The sequence below is a fragment of the Prionailurus bengalensis genome, chromosome A3, assembly GCF_016509475.1.
Source record: "Prionailurus bengalensis isolate Pbe53 chromosome A3, Fcat_Pben_1.1_paternal_pri, whole genome shotgun sequence".
Taxonomy (NCBI): domain Eukaryota; kingdom Metazoa; phylum Chordata; class Mammalia; order Carnivora; family Felidae; genus Prionailurus; species Prionailurus bengalensis.
This window is the reverse complement of record NC_057354.1, coordinates 21,328,255-21,347,003: the sequence shown is the minus strand read 5'-3', so window position 1 is coordinate 21,347,003 and position 18,749 is coordinate 21,328,255. Positions and strand designations below refer to the sequence as shown.

Sequence of the window (18,749 nt, the reverse complement as noted above, 5' to 3'; positions counted from 1 at the left end):
GGTTACAGGAGCAAGAGTACGACAGAGGGGGCTCAGAGCTTTGTTGCCACTTCCTTGATGTGTGATATTTATCAAAATGGGAACGGGGTGCCTGGGTGGCTCAGTCGGTCGAGCGTCCGACTGCGGCTCGGGTCATATCTTGCAGGTCATGGGTTCCAGCCCCACATCAGGCTCTGTGCTGAGCGCTTGCTCAGAGCCTGGAGCCTGCTTCGGATTCTGTGTCTCCTTCTCTCTCTGCTCCTCCCCAGCTCACGCTTTGTCTCACTCTGTTTCTCAAAAACAAATAAATGTAAAAAAAAAAAAAAAAAAAAAATGGTTTTTTAAAGATCCTTTAATACACTAGGAGTAAGATGACAGACTTCCAAATTTTAAATAAATCTGTCTCGAACCATCAACCAACAGCATACCTCTGATGAAATCATCGAAGTGTGTTTTTTTACCTCGGAAGGCCCAGGAAATGAGCCAGCAAGGTCCGATGACCTTACCCGGGAAAATCCAGGGTGTCTAAGAGTGAAGATGGGAGATGGTCAGCAAGGATGGTGAACGATAATGAACCAAAGTGAAATATTTGCCTTGAATGCTCAGTTAGTTACCAAAGGCTGATGTCCAGCCTACTGTGTTCTGTGCTGGTAAACTCCCTGTCCAGCTAGCCCCCACTGTCCCCTGAAGGCAGGAATTCCTGCCTCTCCAAGCCAGCCTCGGGCATAAGGTCTTTTGTCCAAGATCATTTCCTCTAGCATCTCCATTAGAAGTCTGTCACCATCTGTCATCGCTCATGGAGAAGGCAGCTTTGTGAGGGGTCTCGTCATTGTCATGTGAAAAACCTGCAACCTACACCATCCCCTTCCAAGACAATGGGTGACTTTTCTGATCTGACCATTTCTGTGTCCCTAGACTCTGACTTCCAACCCCAGTACTTCTGGGACAATTCAGCAGGAGTCCTCCCGAAAGCCTGTGGGTCACCCATCTTCCTTCTCCACCTCCATTCCTGAGGGACCTTTCTGAAGCCAGAAAAACAGCTGGGCCCGTCCCTGGCGCTCCCTTGTCTGAGCACATGGGACAGCCCATTCAGGATTTTCCTAACTGGCCGCCAATAGAATGCTTCATTTTCAGCTGAAATCTGTGATCAAAAATTGACCCATTCGTATTTTCAGAGCTCAACATGTCACCCTGATTGCCGGATGCCTCGGTTTGGTGGCATATTTTCTTAAAGAATCCTGTTGAAAGTTCTGCCCCTGGGTGGTGGTGGGGACAGCCTGCATTCAGAGGGGGTTAGGTATTAGGGAGCCCTCCCCCACCCAGCTCTTACGAACAACAAAGCTGACATTTTCGTCTCCTTCTGCCTGATTCCTGCTTCTCACCTGGTGTGACTCAAGAGAATTTAAAGTGACAAGATCAGGGGCCCCTGGGTGGCTCAGTCGGTTGGGCGGCCGACTTCGGCTCAGGTCATGATCCCACGGTCTGTGAGTTCGAGCCCCGCGTCGGGCTCTGTGCTGACAGCTCAGAGCCTGGAGCCTGTTTCGGATTCTGTGTCTCCCTCTCTCTCTGACCCTCCCCTGTTCATGCTCTGTCTCTCTCTGTCTCAAAAATAAATAAACATTAAAAAAAAATTTTTTTTAATAAAAAAAAAATATTCAATGTAAGCTCAGGAAGAAAAACAGCTCGATAGTCCTCCCGTCGTCTAGTTTTCTAGAGTCTAGAGAAAACAAAAGATGTTTACTTTGCTAATGATGGTAATTAACAGAAATGGCTAAGACAGTATTAGGCATAATTGCAGGGAGATGCAAGATAACACAGGTAGTTTGCTTCAGGGAATTATTAGTTTCCCAGGATGGTAAATTCACTACGATACGTACATTGCTTTTTGTAGTATGTTCATAAGGTTAATTATATTTTGCAAATAAGCCACCCACTTTTTAAAGCCTCTAAATAATAAAAACAATATAAAAGCTTATACTGTAAGCATCCACGTTTTAGTAAGAATTTTTGGACTTGAGGGGCGCCTGGGTGGCTCAGTCGGTTAAGCGTCCGACTTCAGCTCAGGTCACGATCTCACGGTCCGTGAGTTCGAGCCCCGCGTCGGGCTCTGGGCTGATGATGGCCCAGAGCCTGGAGCCTGCTTCCGATTCTGTGTCTCCCTCTCTCTCTGCCCCTCCCCCGCTCATGCTCTCTCTCTGTCTCAAAAATAAATAAACGTTAAAAAAAAAAAAAAATTTAAAGAATTTTTGGACTTGGGTTATAATACCTACCGTGTTTCAAAAACCAAAAACCGGTATTAAAAATTTTTGACAAAGTTGGCTCAATGAATTTATCCGTCAGGAGAAAGGTTTATACATCTTTTACTGCACGGTTACATGGTTGGCACATTCACAAAACTAAAATTAGAATTTAGGGGGTTTTGGTGAAATTAACTATTCTGTACCCACTTTTTTTAATCCCTGTAAAATTGACCTAGTGTTATATTAGTTTCAGGTGTACAAAATAATGCTTTGACACTTCTATACTCTCCTCGGTGCTCATCATGGCCAGTGCACTTTTTTTTTTTTAATGTTTATTTATTTTTGAGACAGAGACAGACCATGAACGGGGGAGGGTCAGAGAGAGAGGGAGACACAGAATCCAAAGCAGGCTCCAGGCTCTGAGCTGTCAGCACAGAGCCTGACGTGGGGCTTGAACTCACAGACCGTGAGATCATGACCTGAGCCGAAGTCAGAGGCTCAACCGACTGAGCCACCCAGGCGCCCCGACGGCCAGTGCACTCTTAATCCCCTTCCCGGATTACACCACGTACCTCCCCACCCACCTGCCCTCTGGTAACCACCGGTTTGCTTTCTATAGTCGAGTCTGCTTTTCTTCTTTGCTCATTTTGGTTGTTTCTTAAATTCCATGAGTGAAATCGTATGGTATTTGATTGATGTATTTCGCTTAGCATTACAGTCTCTAGCTCTATCCATGTCATTGCAAATGGCAAGACTCCATTCTTTTTTTATGGCTGATTAATATTCCACTGTGTGTCCATCCGACATCTTCCTTACTCGTTCCTCTGTCGATGGGACACTTGGGTCGCTTTCTTATCTTGGCTACTGTTAAGTAACGGCTTAACTTTAACGGTTTACTGTTAAGTAAACACAGGGGTGCATATATTGTTTCAAGTTAGTATTTCCATTTTATTCGGGTAAATACCCAGTAGTGGAATTACCGAATCAGGTGGCAGTTCTATTTTTAAATTTTTTTTTTTAAACTTCCATACCGTTTTCCACAGTGGTTACATCAATTTACATTGCCATGAACAGTGCACAAGAGTTCCTTTTTCTCCACGTCGACACCACTGATTTTTTGATACTAACCATTTTAATTCACATGAGGTGGTATCGCATCGTGGTTTTGATTTGCATTTCCCTGGTTAGTGACGCAGAGCATCTTTTCGTGCGTCTGTTGGCCATCTGTAGGTTATATCTGGCACACTCCGGATTCGTTTTAATAAAGCTCCTTTTTTTTTTTTAAGTTAAGTTTCTAATAGGTATTTACTTTTTGCTGCGATTTTTAAAATACTGGCTCATAAGAACTTTTTGTTACATTTGAAAATTGTGTTCATATATTGTCCTCTGACAATTCTTCCCTTTCCCTTTCCCAAATTCAGAAAAAAAAAATAGTGAAAACGTCCTTTAGTCCTAAACTGTCTTTGGGTTTCCTTGAATGGCCACCAGATTACACAAAGATTTGCCCCGATCACCTTAGAAGGGATAAAAGATATAATTACATCTTTTTTTTTTTTTAACATTTATTAATTGTTAAGAGACAAAGAGAGACAGAGCATGAGCAGGGGAGGGGCAGAGAGAGAGAGAGGGAGACACAGAATCTGAAGCAGGCTCCAGGCTCTGAGCTGCCAGCACAGAGCCCGATGCGGGGCTTGAACTCACAAACAGTGAGATCAGACCTGAGCCGAAGTCGGATGCTTAACTGACTGAGCCACGCAGGTGCCCCAAGATATAATTAGATCTCATCCATTCTCTAAGTTTTAATCAACTCAAAACTCGTGAGAGCTCTTTGCTTTCCAGATTTAGGATTAAAAAAAAAACCACGCAAAACCAACAAAAGAAGTTCCATTTTCCTGAGTTATTTATGTATAGACCATATTAATATGAAAACATTTGAATAATTTTGTACTTTTCAGCTTAAAAGAAACATGCTCCTGCCAAGCAAAAAGACGGGGACAAGAACGGTCTACAGAGTGATTTGAAAGTTTCAGCATCCCTGTCTATCAGTGACAGTCAGGGTACACACTTTAGGATATAAGCCTAGAGCTACTAGTCGATCAATGTCTTCGCAGCGTGTATGTTCTCAGTCCAAGGTAATCCTTCACGACATCCTCGGAAATCGTTACCCCTCAAAAGAGGCTTTCACTCTCTTCCACTCTGACCACCTATATTCGTTACAATCGTTCAGTCTTACCGCCAGTAGAGGTAAATGGCTGTGGTCTTCAACGCTGGTGGGAAAAATTTAAAAGCCTGACCAATGAGGTTTCTCGTGCATGGCCTGTCTACAGCTGAATTCTGAGAAAATTGTGTAGTCTGAAGCCAAAGCCTCATGGCCCCTATACACCCCTCCAAATGGATTGTATCAGTGGTCTCCAGTAAGGAGGTAAGTGTCTGCGTCATTATATATTCATTCAAGGACAGATCCAAGATTTCTTTTCAGAAAATCACAGCTTTGATAGGGACCGAGAAAAGTTCATGTTGTAACAGGCAAATAAATCCTTATTGAGCTCTGTTCCCTGTGGTCTTTTTTTTTTTCAACGTTTATTTATTTTTGGGACACAGAGAGACAGAGCATGAACGGGGGGAGGGGCAGAGAGAGAGGGAGACACAGAATCGGAAACAGGCTCCAGGCTCTGAGCCATCAGCCCAGAGCCTGACGCGGGGCTCGAACTCCCGGACCGCGAGATCGTGACCTGGCTGAAGTCGGATGCTTAACCGACTGCGCCACCCAGGCGCCCCAGTTCCCTGTGGTCTTTATCAGACTTTTAGTTTCCCATTTCTCCTTGAGGCAATTTCGTTTGATGTTTTCTCGAAATGTGCTCATCAAAATATAAATTTTTATATACAAAAAGGGATCTATATCATTCCCTAAATTTGGCTTTACTTTCTGCTCTAATTTTTATTCGCATTACTTCTATTTTCTTTTTTATTACATATTAAATCTCGGTCTTCTATTTCAAGCATCGAGGCTTAAATTTCTCCTTAGTAATTGCTTGAGCTACAATTCACAAACTTCGGTATGGAAATTTTTATTATCATTCCGTTGTCACTATTTCTAATTCTGCTTACGGTATCATCTTTGATGAGGTATTTTCAATGTTTTTAAATTTCCCAACCATAGGGATTTTTTTCAGACCTGTTTTTGTTGTTATTGCCTTTCTATTGCAGTGCAAATCTAGTTCATAGGACACAGATTCTTTGGTATTTGTCACTTGTTTTATAACCCAGAATATGAACAGTATTTATAAAGGCCCTTTATATGCTTGAGAAAAGCATGTACTCCAATTTGGAGATAAATGTTTTTAAGCCATCTATTAATTATTATGCAAATCTTCTGCTGTAAAAGGAACGGAACTATTTTTGATTGCCCACAAATTTCAGCATTAGAAGTGAAATAGGTCAGTTAGAGAAAGACAGATACCATGTTTTCACTCATGTGGAGCTTGAGAAGCTTAACAGAAGACCATGGGGGAAGGGAAAGGGGGAAAAATTGTTAGAGAGAGGGAGGCAAACCATAAAAGACTCTTAAATACAGAGAACAAACTGAGGGTTGATTGGGGTGGGGGCGGGGAGAGGAAAGGGGAAGAAAATGGGTGATGGGCATTGAGAAGGGCACTTGCTAGGATGAGCACTGGGTGTTGTCTGTAAGCGATGAACCACGGGAATCTACCCCCAAAACCAAGAGCACACTTCACACACTGTATGTTAGCCAATTTGACGATAAATTGTATTTTTAAAAAAATGAGGGGCTACACCATCAAAGCCCCAAGGCCCAAAAGAAGTATGATCAATTTCGGTATGGTGCAGAGAAACCTTCAATAAGTAATAGTAATAGCTATCAGTTACGAAGTATTTCCTAAAGGGACACACTACTCAGGCTTTCACATGCATCGGTCTATTTAATCCCTACCTCACCCCACTCTTGTAAAGGTGTGGGTCTCATTTTACAAGAGGAAACCGAGGTCAGGTAGTGGAAACTTGCCTCATGCCACCCGGGGGGTGGGGGACAGACTCAGGTCTGTGTGACCCCAAAGCCAGTGACCTTACACTCCTGCAGGCGGCCGCCCGGACTTTGTCCGCCCACACTCATAACTACCCTAAACATCCCAGCAGGGATGTCGCACCACCGTGGGCTCCTAGAGTAACAGCCTTCCTGTAAAGGTGTCCAGCAACCCTCTTCGTTCACGTAATTAGCCCTGAACTCACCTTCTAGACCAGCGCTGTGCTGACTTCACGTTAAACAAAATTCGACCCGGGTCAATTTGAAGATCTAGTCGGCTTTATTAAACAAGGAGTCGGGCAGCATCCCACCCCGCCTGGAGAGAAGAGGGGTAGGGCAGGAGCCATTTGCAAACGAATGCTTCCAGGCAAGGTTGCTTTCCCTGAGGGGGAACAGGAGGGGAGTCTAATCATGCAGATTATTTCATCTTCCTTTGGGGATGGAGAGAGCCCATGCAGTGGACTCACAGGCACCCATCAGAAAAATTTCTGACCGGTTAAGACTGCACTTCCGCGGCGAGCTGACGCTGCATTTCGATCAGGTATTAAGCCTGGGTTTGGGGACTTGGCCTACATGACGCCATTTTGGGCCTGTGAGTTTTCTTTTTAACACTTCTTGCAGTGACAGGAACAGTCTATGCACCTGCGCGGCCCGACACAGCAGCCGCTTGTGGCCACCAAACATCTGAAACACGGCTGGTGCGAGGGAAGATGTGAACTTCACGTTTTTATTTGTATCAATTTAAATCAACAGCCACACATGGCTAGCGGCTCACCCTGAGGGACTGCAGTCCTATAAGCTCCGTGAGGCCTCCTGTGTGTTGTGTTCGGAGCAGTATCCCCAACCTATAGCAGTGCCCAACAGAAGCGCACGTTCCAGACGTTAAGCATATAAACACCACATTGTAGAGACCTTCCAGGGATACCGTGAGAACCCAAACGTATTCCCCATCGTATCCCCACTTTCAGCATGGGCTCTGGCTCATACATAAACGCGCTTTTTTCTTGTGATGAATGAACCTTCACTCTAACCAGTTCTCATACTCCCAGTTCTCGACTGTACGATGGAAATCTCCCATTACCTGATCCATCCGGTAAGCACACAATTCCCGGCAAGAATCATACCTCCCTGGCCTGAAGCCTGGCTCCTGGGTCACCTTGGTTGTTGACGCTCTTCCCAGATTTGTTCAGGCCCTAAAGACTGGGGATGGCTCACGCTTCACACGCCCCAAGCGCCGCGAGGCAGGCATGACCTGGCACCTGGCGTCCCCGTGCACACTTGTGAAGTCCGGGCCCGTGCTGTGCGGCTGCGTCTCCACAGCAGCCAACACTACCGACTTCAGGCAGCTGACCAGAAGTCAAAGGACGGTCCACGGAGAAGGCAGAAAAAAAGACACTTGACTTCTGGATGCCGCTGTCGGGAACTGGCCGGCAGAGTGAACACCTGAGGCGCGGAGAACGCCCGCCTCCCACAGGCGCCCGTCAAGGTATCAAACTCACTGAGGCAAGTCCGATTTCCAATGCAGAGACGGGACAACGCGGCCTTTCATCATGGCCTTTGGGGCCTATTTCCTCACATAGACCCTTCCATCTTTAAAATGGGAATTATAGGGGCGCCTGGGTGGCTCAGTCGGTTGAGCGTCTGACTTCGGCTCAGGTCATGATCTCACGGTCTGTGAGTTTGAGCCCCACGACGGGCAGGCATTTATACTCATGAGCCAGGCCCCAGAACTCAGGCCACCCCACCCTCCTCGATGGCATCACTGCCTGCCTCACTCCAGCCCACCCGGTCACCCGCCCCCCCTTCCAAAGCCCTGGCCTGTTCTTCAACACCCTTGACCTTTTCATGGGCCCTCAATCTGAGCCAACTCTACCAGCACCTGGTCACCTCCTTGTCCTAACTGAACACCTCGGACAGTAGCCTGGGTGCCAAGCCTCAGGAGCCTCACAGGAAGAGGCTCACGGGTGAAAACATGACTGGAAGGCGATCCATTTCACGTCCAGCCTCAGCGGCACACAGCTTGTTAGATGACTTAAAAGGCAGACGCGGCAAGTCCGTAAGGTTTATTGAATGAGTAGGCAGAGGGGAAAGTGATGAGCAGCTGGAATTGGAGAGGAAAACGTTCGCTCATTCAAGTCATTCCAGACACAGCAGAGGGACGCGGGGCTGACCTCCCGTCTACGGCTTCTCGGGGCACGGCTGTCCCGACTCAGAGCCAGCTGGAGCGGACCCGGCCGCAGCCCCAGCACCTTCCCTCTGATGTCACGCGCGGAGCCAAGAGCTGCTCCGAGGTGCTCTGAGCGGACAGCACGGGGTACTCTGGGGATGCTTCGCATAGAGGACTCCCTCTCCATTCTCTGCCCCTCTGGTGACTACTAATGGCACCGAGAGAACCTACAAGAAAGGACAAGTGAGACCAATGATGATGATGGTTTGGAGTTCCCACCCACTTGAACGCAAACCAGCTTCCCCGCTGCCTGTGGGTCTCTAGCACTCGGCACTAACTCACCTCGGAGAAAAGTCTCAGCGAACACACATCCCACATCATCCCGAGGGTCAATGACTCACGGCCTTGGGACTTACTTCAACAGCCTCCGGACCAAAGGCTGACCTAAGAGGGAGAAGAAGCATATAAGCATTTAATCTCCAGGCCACCTTCTCCCCAAGTGACATCACTGAGAAGGTCCGCATCAACCAGGCTTAAGCTCCCAGTTTACACGCGCCAAACTAGATTGTCACCAAGATAGAAAGGATGATAAAAGAAAAACATCTTAAAAATCCAGTTTTTATAAAAAATCGCTTTCTTTCTAGGAGTTCACGACCAGGGCAACTGACCACACAGAGTAATTCTCAGGGAGACAGCTCAGCGCTCACTGTTGGGAGCTTGGCACTGAGGAACCACTGCATCTTGACCCAAGGGACGGACCCTCACCCTCAGCAGCTCTCCCACACACGTTCACGACTCGTCTGCCCAGCCTGTCACAAGGCCCCAGCAGCTGCCATCCTGTTCTGCGAAGACCCACTTAACACGGCCCGGCCGTGAAAGGCAAATGCCAGACAAACTTCCAACAAAGACTTGTTCTGGTGAGGTGCCCCCTTTGAAGGTCAACACTGCCGGGCCCATTTGAAGGATAGATGAAAACACGTGTTGAACGCTTGAGAAGATTACACAAGTGACTCCCGACTCAACCTGCAGGACTCCACACCCAGGGGTTTGAATGACCAGGCCTGGAGTGGGGGGTAGGGGTGATATAAAATGTCTTCAGGATGGTCGCCATTGTCCCTTGAATCCTCCAGCCTGGCTGAGGAGCCCAGGACCAGGAACTAGGCCGTGGGACAGGACAAGCCCCTGACGCAAAAGGGGTGGAGAGCAGGTCTGAAAGGCAAGGGGACCTCAGGGTTATTCTCACTACCTCCACATCGTCGTGAGACGGAACAAAAACATGTGGCCCGGCAGGATCCCACCTGCAAGCACGAGACCTGAAGGCAAACGGAAGGGGTCTCAAAACTAGACAGGAGCCCCCAGGCCAGAAGTCTGGGATGGGTACCTTGACCTCGCCTCCAACCTCACCTCACTTCTTACCCGGGAGCCAAGACATGCCTCCCAGGGGCACCCGTTGTATCTGAGTCTACAAAGCGAAGGCACCGTCGCAAGGTTTCTGCCTCCCTGAACACACAGGGGCAGCGCGCAGAATGAGACGCAGACGGTCAGCCTGCTGTTGACGAGGACTACAGAGTGCCCAGCCTGCAACATATACCCTCACTGACACGAATCAGGAAGCAAGCTAGGAAATCTGGAGTCTACAAATAGATTTCAAAGAGCCACAGGACTCAGAATTTCTTCTTCAGTCAACCCCCGGGGTCACCCTTTGCAAAAGAACCCACAAAGCACAGATGAAGTCAGTGAAGGGAGACCTACGAAGAGGGTGATCCATCAACACATCCTTCTCCCATCGGCGAGTGACAAGAGAACTCCTCGGGCTTCTGGCTGACCGTGACAAATGAGAACTATTTCTATGGACTCAGAATTGATAGAACTCCTCCTTGCCCCTACAGCAGGCCCCACCTTTGTTTTTCTTTCTCCATTTATTTAACGTTTCTGACAGCTCCTGGAGAAGCAATGCACGCTGTGCTCAAGAGACAGTCAAGGAGCAAAGACAACAGACCCACGAGCGCTGAATTCACACACTGCCTTGACTAACGTGTTCTTGCGGACTGGCCTCGGCTCCTGTAAATTCAAACAGCAGAAGCCACGATTTCCAATTCTTACGTGTGCCCTCGGGCGCTATGTGAATTTATTCCAGTGTGAAGTCCAAATTAAAAGGTAGGCTTGTTTCTGACAAGAAAATCCGTAACGTGGAAAGACAGAATGAGCCCCCACAGGTCGGGGGGCTAGCCCAGTTACCGCCTCACATGGGGGCCAGCAGAGGCCCCAGCTCAGAAGGGAAGGGCAGGGGGAAAAAGCTAGTGTGGGAAAGCTCCAGGGTTTGGAAAGGATGGCTGGACCCTTCAAACACGGGAACTTCTCTCGGTGACTCCTCTCCCTGCCCTACCAATGACCAAGCCACAGGCAGCCTGCAGTCACTTTCAGATACGGGAGCAGAAAAGGACAGAAAGAGTGCCAGGGAGGATGGCTCACAAAGCCAGACACGCATGCCTCAGAAACTGGACCAAGGCCTCTGGTGCCTAAATCTACAGGCTTTCCCTCACAGCACGGTGCTGACACCAGGAAGGAAGCCCTTCACCAGCGCAGCTTTCTAGAGGCCTTCCCCCCCCCCCCCCGATGTGGGGGATTGCCTCCCAGCCAGGACACAACTGGGAACTCATGGATGCCCACTCTCATCTCGCTGCCTCATCCAGACCCCAGGGCACACGTGTGTGACTTTACGGATGCAAAAAGACACAATTCCAGAGAAGGTTCCAAAACCTTACCTCGGGGCATTTGTGGCCTCGCGCCTGGCTGTAAGACACCTCTCATGGAGCCTCTGGACATGCAGATCCACCTGCAAGAGACAAGGCGTGAATGAGCACTCACAACAGGCCGGCGGGGGGGTGGTGCAGAGGGTACCTGGCACAGTGGCCAGCGGATTCCAGCACCCACAAACGTGGGCCATTGCTACCAGGACTTGGACAGCCACACTGCTGTCTCAGGAACAAGAACAACTGAACTCTAGGAAGGGACCTGGGGAACATGTGTGACAAAAGTAAAGTCAGTGTTATCCTATGTACCCACAATCAATTTGTTGCTAAGCAATCTGTATCAAAAAGTTGTCAAGGCCAGGTTTTGGAGAGCGAGCCACGCTGACCGGCAGCAATGAGCCTGGAGCAGGAGGGGTAACGGGTGGTGGGAGGGCCCCACGTCCTCCATCTAGTGCGTAAGGGCTGCCTACGTACGCATTCTCAACGACGACGTCCTGCCCAGCTGGGGTACTACTCCCTTCCTTGCTCCTTAACCTAAGAGCAGAGGGAATGTTACCCCCAGTGGACCACAGGCCCAGCCCGTGGCCAAGACAAGAGAAACACTTCCAAGGAGAGCAGGATGCCTCAGCCTTGAGCAGGTACGGTCTCCCCACTGACAGTCCAGAGTGGGAAAAGCCCATTGCCTCACCGTGTAGCATCTCGATCTCCCCTACCGTGTCCTGTCTTGACCCAGTGCTACATGTCAGACACCAAGATGGAGGCACTGCCCTCGAGATCACAGCACAGGGGAATGACGAGCAAATCACCAACATCCAATGTGATCAGGGCTGAGCAACGGGGCTGAGGGTGTGGGAAGAGGTGCAATGAGAAGGCAGAGAATGCTTCCCAGGGAGAGCCCTGGGGGAAGAGGGACCCCTGTCAGCACTCCACCACCGGCCCATGAACAGAAACACGCTGAGGCAGGCCCCTACTCGGCAAAAGGGCACTCAGAGAGCCACCCAGCGCCAGGTACCAGAAAGCAATACAAATCAGCGGACAGAGAGATATGTACGAAAGCTCCAGAGTTTGGAAGGGACAGGATGGGCCCTTCCAACACGGGGAAACGCTTTCGGCAATTCCTCTCCCTGCACTATCAATGACCAGGGCACGGGCCGCCCACGATCACTTTCGAATGCAGGAGCAGAGAAGGGCAGTGAGTGGGCCGAGAAGGGAGACCTCGGACAGCAGCCCAGGAACGGAGTTGAACTAGGAGCCCAGCAGACAGGCCAATGGCCAGATTTACAGCCTAAGATCACAGAAGCTTCCCCTTATTTGCACGGATGATTTACCGCTCCCTACCAAGAGATGAGGAGACTAACTGCGCAGAAATACTGAGGATTCGTGGTTCTGAAAGACTGGGTGTGGGTGATCACAGAAGAGCGCTCAGGTTCACGTAAGAGCACTCAGCTGGGAACCGGAAAGGAGTCTAGGTTTGCCTCTAAAACACAGCCCTCTCTCTGTCCATCCCGACACCGCTGCTTGCCTCTCAATGTCACAGCAGCCTTCATCAGGGGCTCTCAGGAGCAGAGGAGGGACCTGACCTGTGCCCACCAGCCTGAGGGGACACAGACAGCTGGGAGCAGAGGGAAGAAGGCACTCTTTCCCACACCTCATCACCTGAACCCCTCCAGCCTCACAGCCCGCACAAGACCTGAGCTCTAGAGAATCCCACTTACCTGGGACCTCCCGATCCACGTTCTTCTCCCTGAGGTCGCCTTTCACAAACATGGCACAGCAGTCACGACCCACTCCTGCAAGGGACAAGAAGCCCGTGGCACTGCTTACACGCCCAGGAACCCACTATCTTTACCAACAGGAAAACACTGGGGGAATCTGGGTCTTAGGAGGTAAGCACACTGAAAGCCTGCCTCCCTCCCTCTACCTTGTGCTCGGTCACCTAAGGTTGTCCCATTTTGGAACCTCTGAATATAGAAAGAACCCTGCGACTCTTCCTTTGCCTGCGTTACCAACGACCAAGAAAAAGGCAGCCTGTAATCACTTCAACGCAGGAGCAGAAAAGGACACCGGGCTGCTGAAATTAGAAACCATGTCAGAAGACCACAGCTGTGGGGCGCCTGGGTGGCGCAGTCGGTTAAGCGTCCGACTTCAGCCAGGTCACGATCTCGCGGTCCGGGAGTTCGAGCCCCGCGTCAGGCTCTGGGCTGATGGCTCGGAGCCTGGAGCCTGTTTCCAATTCTGTGTCTCCCTCTCTCTCTGCCCCTCCCCTGTTCATGCTCTGTCTCTCTCTGTCCCCCCCAAAAAAATAAATAAAAAAAGTTGAAAAAAAAAATTTTTTTTTAATTAAAAAAAAGACCACAGCTGTGGCTCCGCCACCAACTCAGACACACAGACACAGGACCCACTCTCGTTCTCCCTTTTTAAAGCCTCACAGAAACTGTGCTGAGCCAGGCATAGAGCGTACAACAAGACAACAGGTGCCAAGAGGCACCTAAAAAAAGGTGGTGAGAAGTGTGGGAAAGCTCCAGGGTTTGGAAGGGACAGAGGGGACCCTCCAAACACGGGGAAGTGCTTTCTGCAAGTCCTCTCCCTGCACTATCAATGACCAGGACACAGACAGACCATGATCACTTTCGAATGCAGGTGCAGAAAAGGCAGAAAGTGAGCCAGGAAGAGAGAAGGCCCTATAAGCCCCCAGCTGCCCAGCCAAGCCCAGGACCCTGAGCACCATCACCATCTTGTAAACACGCCATCTCCCGTCATCAAGAGGGGGCACGTGAAGACCAACTCGCGGCAAAAACGCCTACATTGTTTAGTCCCCCACAGATACAGACGGACGATCTACTACGGGCCACCAACCGTGGGCTCAAAGACAAAGAACACAGACAAGACTTCTGTCCTCCCAGAGCTCTGGCAGTTTCCCCACTTAAAACACAGCGGAGCTCAGAAGGACGTAACCTAGCCAACGTGATGCGCTCGCCACAGGCTGAGGCAGGATCTGAACCCAGACCTCTCTGGCCCCCAGACACACCCCCATCCACCACACCAGGCCTCCTCGGGGCTTTCTCAGGACCCGCAGGAGCTCCAGGACGCCCCCCACCCACCCAAACCCCCACCGTGGTGTGGCAGGAAGGCAAAGAGTCCCTGCTCAAGGATCTCCTGAGCAGCAGCACTTACCCAGGCCTCACCCCCCCGGACACCGCGGGGGCACATCCGGCGCTGCGGCTCAGGGTCCTGCAGCAAAGAAGGGGGCGCTGCCTGACGCACAGCCCCCAAAGCCGTCCAACCGAGAGTTTCCATCTGCTTCCAACAGAGCCTCAGAGCCCGCAACGCCTACGCAGGAGACAGCACCGGGAAGGGGCTTTAGTGCAAAACAAAGACACCGGAATCGGCCTCTGCCGCCCTGGGGCCCCGCGAGCGCCCCCAATTGAAAACTCACGCAACCGCTCTGCACAACGGGGGTTTTAACGCTTTCTCTCAAAGGCTGTTTGTTGACAAGGAAACGGGTTAACGCTCACATGGTCACTTCGTGGGCAACCGATGAAGCGCTTTGGGGGATTCGAGGCCCAGAGCCGGAGGTGGGTGTGTGCGTGAAAATCACGCGGCCCCGGGAGCTCTTCAGGCCCGGGGCCACACGGGGCTCCGCACCACTGGCGGCGGCACTCGGTCTGCGCGTCGCCGGACCCGCTTCTGGTAGTTGGCGGGACCCGAGTCTTCCCGGCGGAGGGGTGAGGGGGGCTGAGGGCGAGCGATCCGACCCGGGACACGCATCCTGAGAGGTCCGCACCGACGGAGGAGCTGGGCCCGAACCCAGGGGCGAGGCCTGGAACCGCGGCTGACCTCCGCCGGCTCTCCCCGACTCCTCGGGCCTCAGTTTCCCCGAAAGGTGGTGGGGGGCAGACCACGCGCCCAGCGATCCCCACAGTGGACTCACCCCGGGCAGCCGCGACCTATGGCGCGGGACAGCGGCCGTAGACACAGCCGACAGTGCGGGAAGCTGCGGATGTCTAGGGATTGCGGGAGATGGAAACCGGCGGCGTGGACTGCTCGGGAGAAACGGCCAGGCGACTACAGCAGCAGGAAGCTCCTCTTCCGCCCAGAGCCGGCGGAAATGCAGCTGGAGCGCGGGTGGCGTCCTAGAGCGGCGTTTCCGGGAGGCGGATTCCCGCGCAAACGGCCCTGCCGCGCCCCCTGGTGGCGCGGAGCTCAAATTCTGACTCCGTAGGGCCTGGAATAACTTCCAAGAGCAGCCTGAAATTTGGGAAATAACATTCACTCACTTGTTTTGCTTTTCTCTTTATTCTGTTTTTGCCACTGATTTGTCATTAACTTATAGAAATGGTTGCTTTTCCACGTGAGCAGCTGTTATTAGCAAGAGCTCATGCTGATTGCAGGGAGTTTGGACCAGAGGGTTCTTGCCTAATTGACCGCTGTATTCATAGTACCTAGTTTGGTGGCTGGCACAATTGAATAAATGAATGAATTCTGACCATATATTTGGACATTGTCAGAATAAAATATCGTTCTGATGTCCTGAAAGTATAACGTGAGAGTAACAGGGAAAAGTGGGCAAGTGCTTTGCTAAACTTAGTCCTAAAAATGAGTCTTTGAAGCAGTAGGGGTTTGATCAAATTTGCAGAGTGGCAGAGAAGATGGATAGAAGCCCCATGCTCCCGAAAGGACACTGCAGACAGGCATGAGACGGGGCTCATGGCTCCCAAATCTCACAAGCACTCACACTGCCAGCAATCTGGGCCACGTGTACCTCTCCAACCTGCCGCAACCCTGCCATTAACTCAGCCCACATTCTGAAGTGTAAACTTCCGTGTGCCTGAGGAGGGGTTCCCCCCCCCGCCCCGGTCAGATCCCTGGTGCTAACCAGGTCAGCACAATGTGGAAATCCAGGCCTGACGGATGCAACCGAGGAGGGTGGTGGGGGGGGTCTCTGAAGGTGAAGCACAGAGCAAAGGTCCAAGGCATGGTAGTCGCTACCCTTTACTATTTCTGAGAAAGCTTCTGTCACTGTGAGGACACTGTGGGATTGTTCAGGAGGTTGAGAGAATGTGCTGTGTTTGAAAAGGCAGCACTCTCAGTAGAAATACAAGGCTACCCACATGTGTAATTTAAAATGTTCTAAGAGCCACGTTAAGAACGTACCAAAAAAAGGTGAAACTAATTTTAATAGTAGATTTCATTTAACCCAGTATAACCAAAATATTACTGCAGCAGGTATTTTTACATTTTAACGTACTTTTAAATGATTAATGATCACTGGGTGTTGTATGTAAGCGATGAATTCTGGGAACCCACTCCCAAAGCCAAGAGCACACTGCATACACTGTATGTTAGTTAACTTGACAATAAATTATATTTTAAAAAAATTATTGATGAGATATTTGCTATCTTTTCTTCCCTGTACAAAGTCTTTGGAATCTGGTGCATGTTTAACACTAACAGCACATTTGGACGAGCTGCATTTCCAGTGCTCCATAAGCCACCGTGGCTGCTGGCTGCTGTGTTCATCAGCTTTTGGATCAGCCCTTTTGAGCCAGAGGAGCGAAGAAGCAAGCGGGAGGCTGAGAGCATGTCCCTTCTACAGTCCCCAGCACCCCCATGAATCTGGGACATTCTAGACGGGGCAGGGCCTCCCGCATGGCTCAGGTTGGGGGCCTTATTGTCCTGAGCTGGAGATTAAGGCAAGGGTGCTCTAAGAAGATTGTGAAAGAGCAGAGCAATGATTCAATCCTAGATTACTCTCCTGCACCCTTTGCTCCCATGATGCCAGGGAAGGGATCTGGGGCAGTTCATTTGTGCATCCCCGGTGCCTGCAAGAAGATTCTAAGAGGCGTGGCTGACGCTCATTCATCATTAGTGTAACAGGCTGTTAAAATGGCCATTTCAGCAAGACACCAAGGTGGCATATATAGGTAGGCATGATATAGGGAGAATATAGGTAGGAATGAACTGCTGAACAACAACAAACTGCTGTTATGGTAAGCAAATTGTGGCCCAATGTTGGCAATTTTTGAAGGTTCCGTCTAATAAAATGGCAGCTGCCTTCCAGAGAAAGTATTGGACCAGATCTAGAATTTACTGCTTGTGACTCAATTTTTGAAGGTTCCATCTAATAAAGTGGCAGCTGCCTTCCAGAGAAAGTATTGGACCAGATCTAGAATTTACTGCTTGTGACTCCAAATTCTCTCTTCCAAGGTGACGGTATTCGCAGTATACATAGCCATTAAAAAGAGGGAGAATTATGAATTCTATTTCTTAAGATAGTCCCACCCCCTGTCCCCAAGAGGGAGAACAAGAGGAGTACCTGAGTACCAGGAGTTCCAGCAGAAAAATCTGGGAGCTTGATATAGGTTACCTGAAGGTGGGGAGCACAGGTGAGCCCCGCCTACCCTACGTCTCAGGCCAAGGTGCATCATCTTCTTCCGCAGGTGTAGAATCTGGGGTAGTGAGGCAGGTAGAATAGGGACATGTCGGGTAACTTCCGGGGAAAGGACAAGGAACAGGGAACTGGCCTGGCACCTGTTGAATAACAGGATGCCCGTGGCCAGGATTAGCCACCGAGAGGCTCAACTGCAGCATAAATCCCCAATTAACCTGCAACTGAAGAGAATGACCCGTCCAGTGGGGGGCGCTAGAGGACGACTCCTAGATCTTGACTGCATACGAAGGTTCCCAAGAGAAAAATCAAGGCCAGCGCAAGGGATCAGGCTGGCGCATGCGTAATGGTATACAGAGGTCTTGGGACTATTTCCAGAACCCTACAGGAATGTTCCACCTGTGATTATAACTGCCTGTTAATCAGAATCCCGCATCTACGCAGCGCCACTCAAATTCTCTGAGCGTGCCTGCACAACCTCGTCTTCGAGCGTGTACTTTTGCTTTACAATAAAGCTTCTCATTTATGTTTTACTCTGATTCTGCCTTGAATTCTTTCTTGCCGCAAAGTCAAGGACCTGGCACCGGCTGGTGGTTGAGGGCTCAGGACCCAAGAACTTCCCCAGTCTCCCGTGTCAGTAGGAATGTCCATCTGCTACCCAAGATGTCCCGCCCAAGAGAGAGCCCGCTAGGGTGAGGAGACCCCAAGGAGAGAGCCTGTTCATATCCCTAGGAGAATGAAGGGTGCAGGAGTGGGTTTCCCCAAAGAAGCCCTGGAATAAAGAGGCCAAGAGAGAAAGACTTACATTAAATATGTGCCCAACCTGGAGACTAGTCTCCCCCCACCTTAATCTTTATTCCATCTGTTCAGATCCTGGAGCTATTGGGGATAGGGAAGTGGGTGGAGTCCTCCCGGTGAAAAGAAACACATTTGGATAAGGGAGAAGTTTCCTGGCCCCTCCCAACAAATAGCAGCCCACCCTATGCTTGGCCCCAGCTGGTGAGAGAAATCTTACCTATAAGTTATCATTGAAAATGTGGTTCGTATATTGGACTGGGCTTTTAAAATAATTGAATAAAAACTATGTTCCCTATTTTTTGTGATTGTAATACTTATTATCTAAGAATGATCAGAAAAGCTATGAGGCCTGCCTTATAGTTTTCTAGAGTCAAGGAAAAGATAC

The 18,749-nt window shown here is 50.1% G+C and overlaps 3 non-coding genes across 3 annotated transcripts; all 3 read right to left on the bottom strand.

The window, feature by feature from the left end:
* Positions 1-10,726: 10,726 nt before the first annotated feature.
* Positions 10,727-10,857, bottom strand: LOC122467407. The gene has a single exon (XR_006292939.1). It is a non-coding gene; the product is annotated as a small nucleolar RNA SNORA71 (small nucleolar RNA).
* A 1,367-nt stretch (positions 10,858-12,224) lies between these two features.
* LOC122467405 lies at positions 12,225-12,357 on the bottom strand. The gene has a single exon (XR_006292937.1). It is a non-coding gene; the product is annotated as a small nucleolar RNA SNORA71 (small nucleolar RNA).
* Positions 12,358-13,687: 1,330 nt separating this feature from the next.
* LOC122467404 lies at positions 13,688-13,820 on the bottom strand. The gene has a single exon (XR_006292936.1). It is a non-coding gene; the product is annotated as a small nucleolar RNA SNORA71 (small nucleolar RNA).
* Between the last annotated feature and the right edge of the window lie 4,929 nt (positions 13,821-18,749).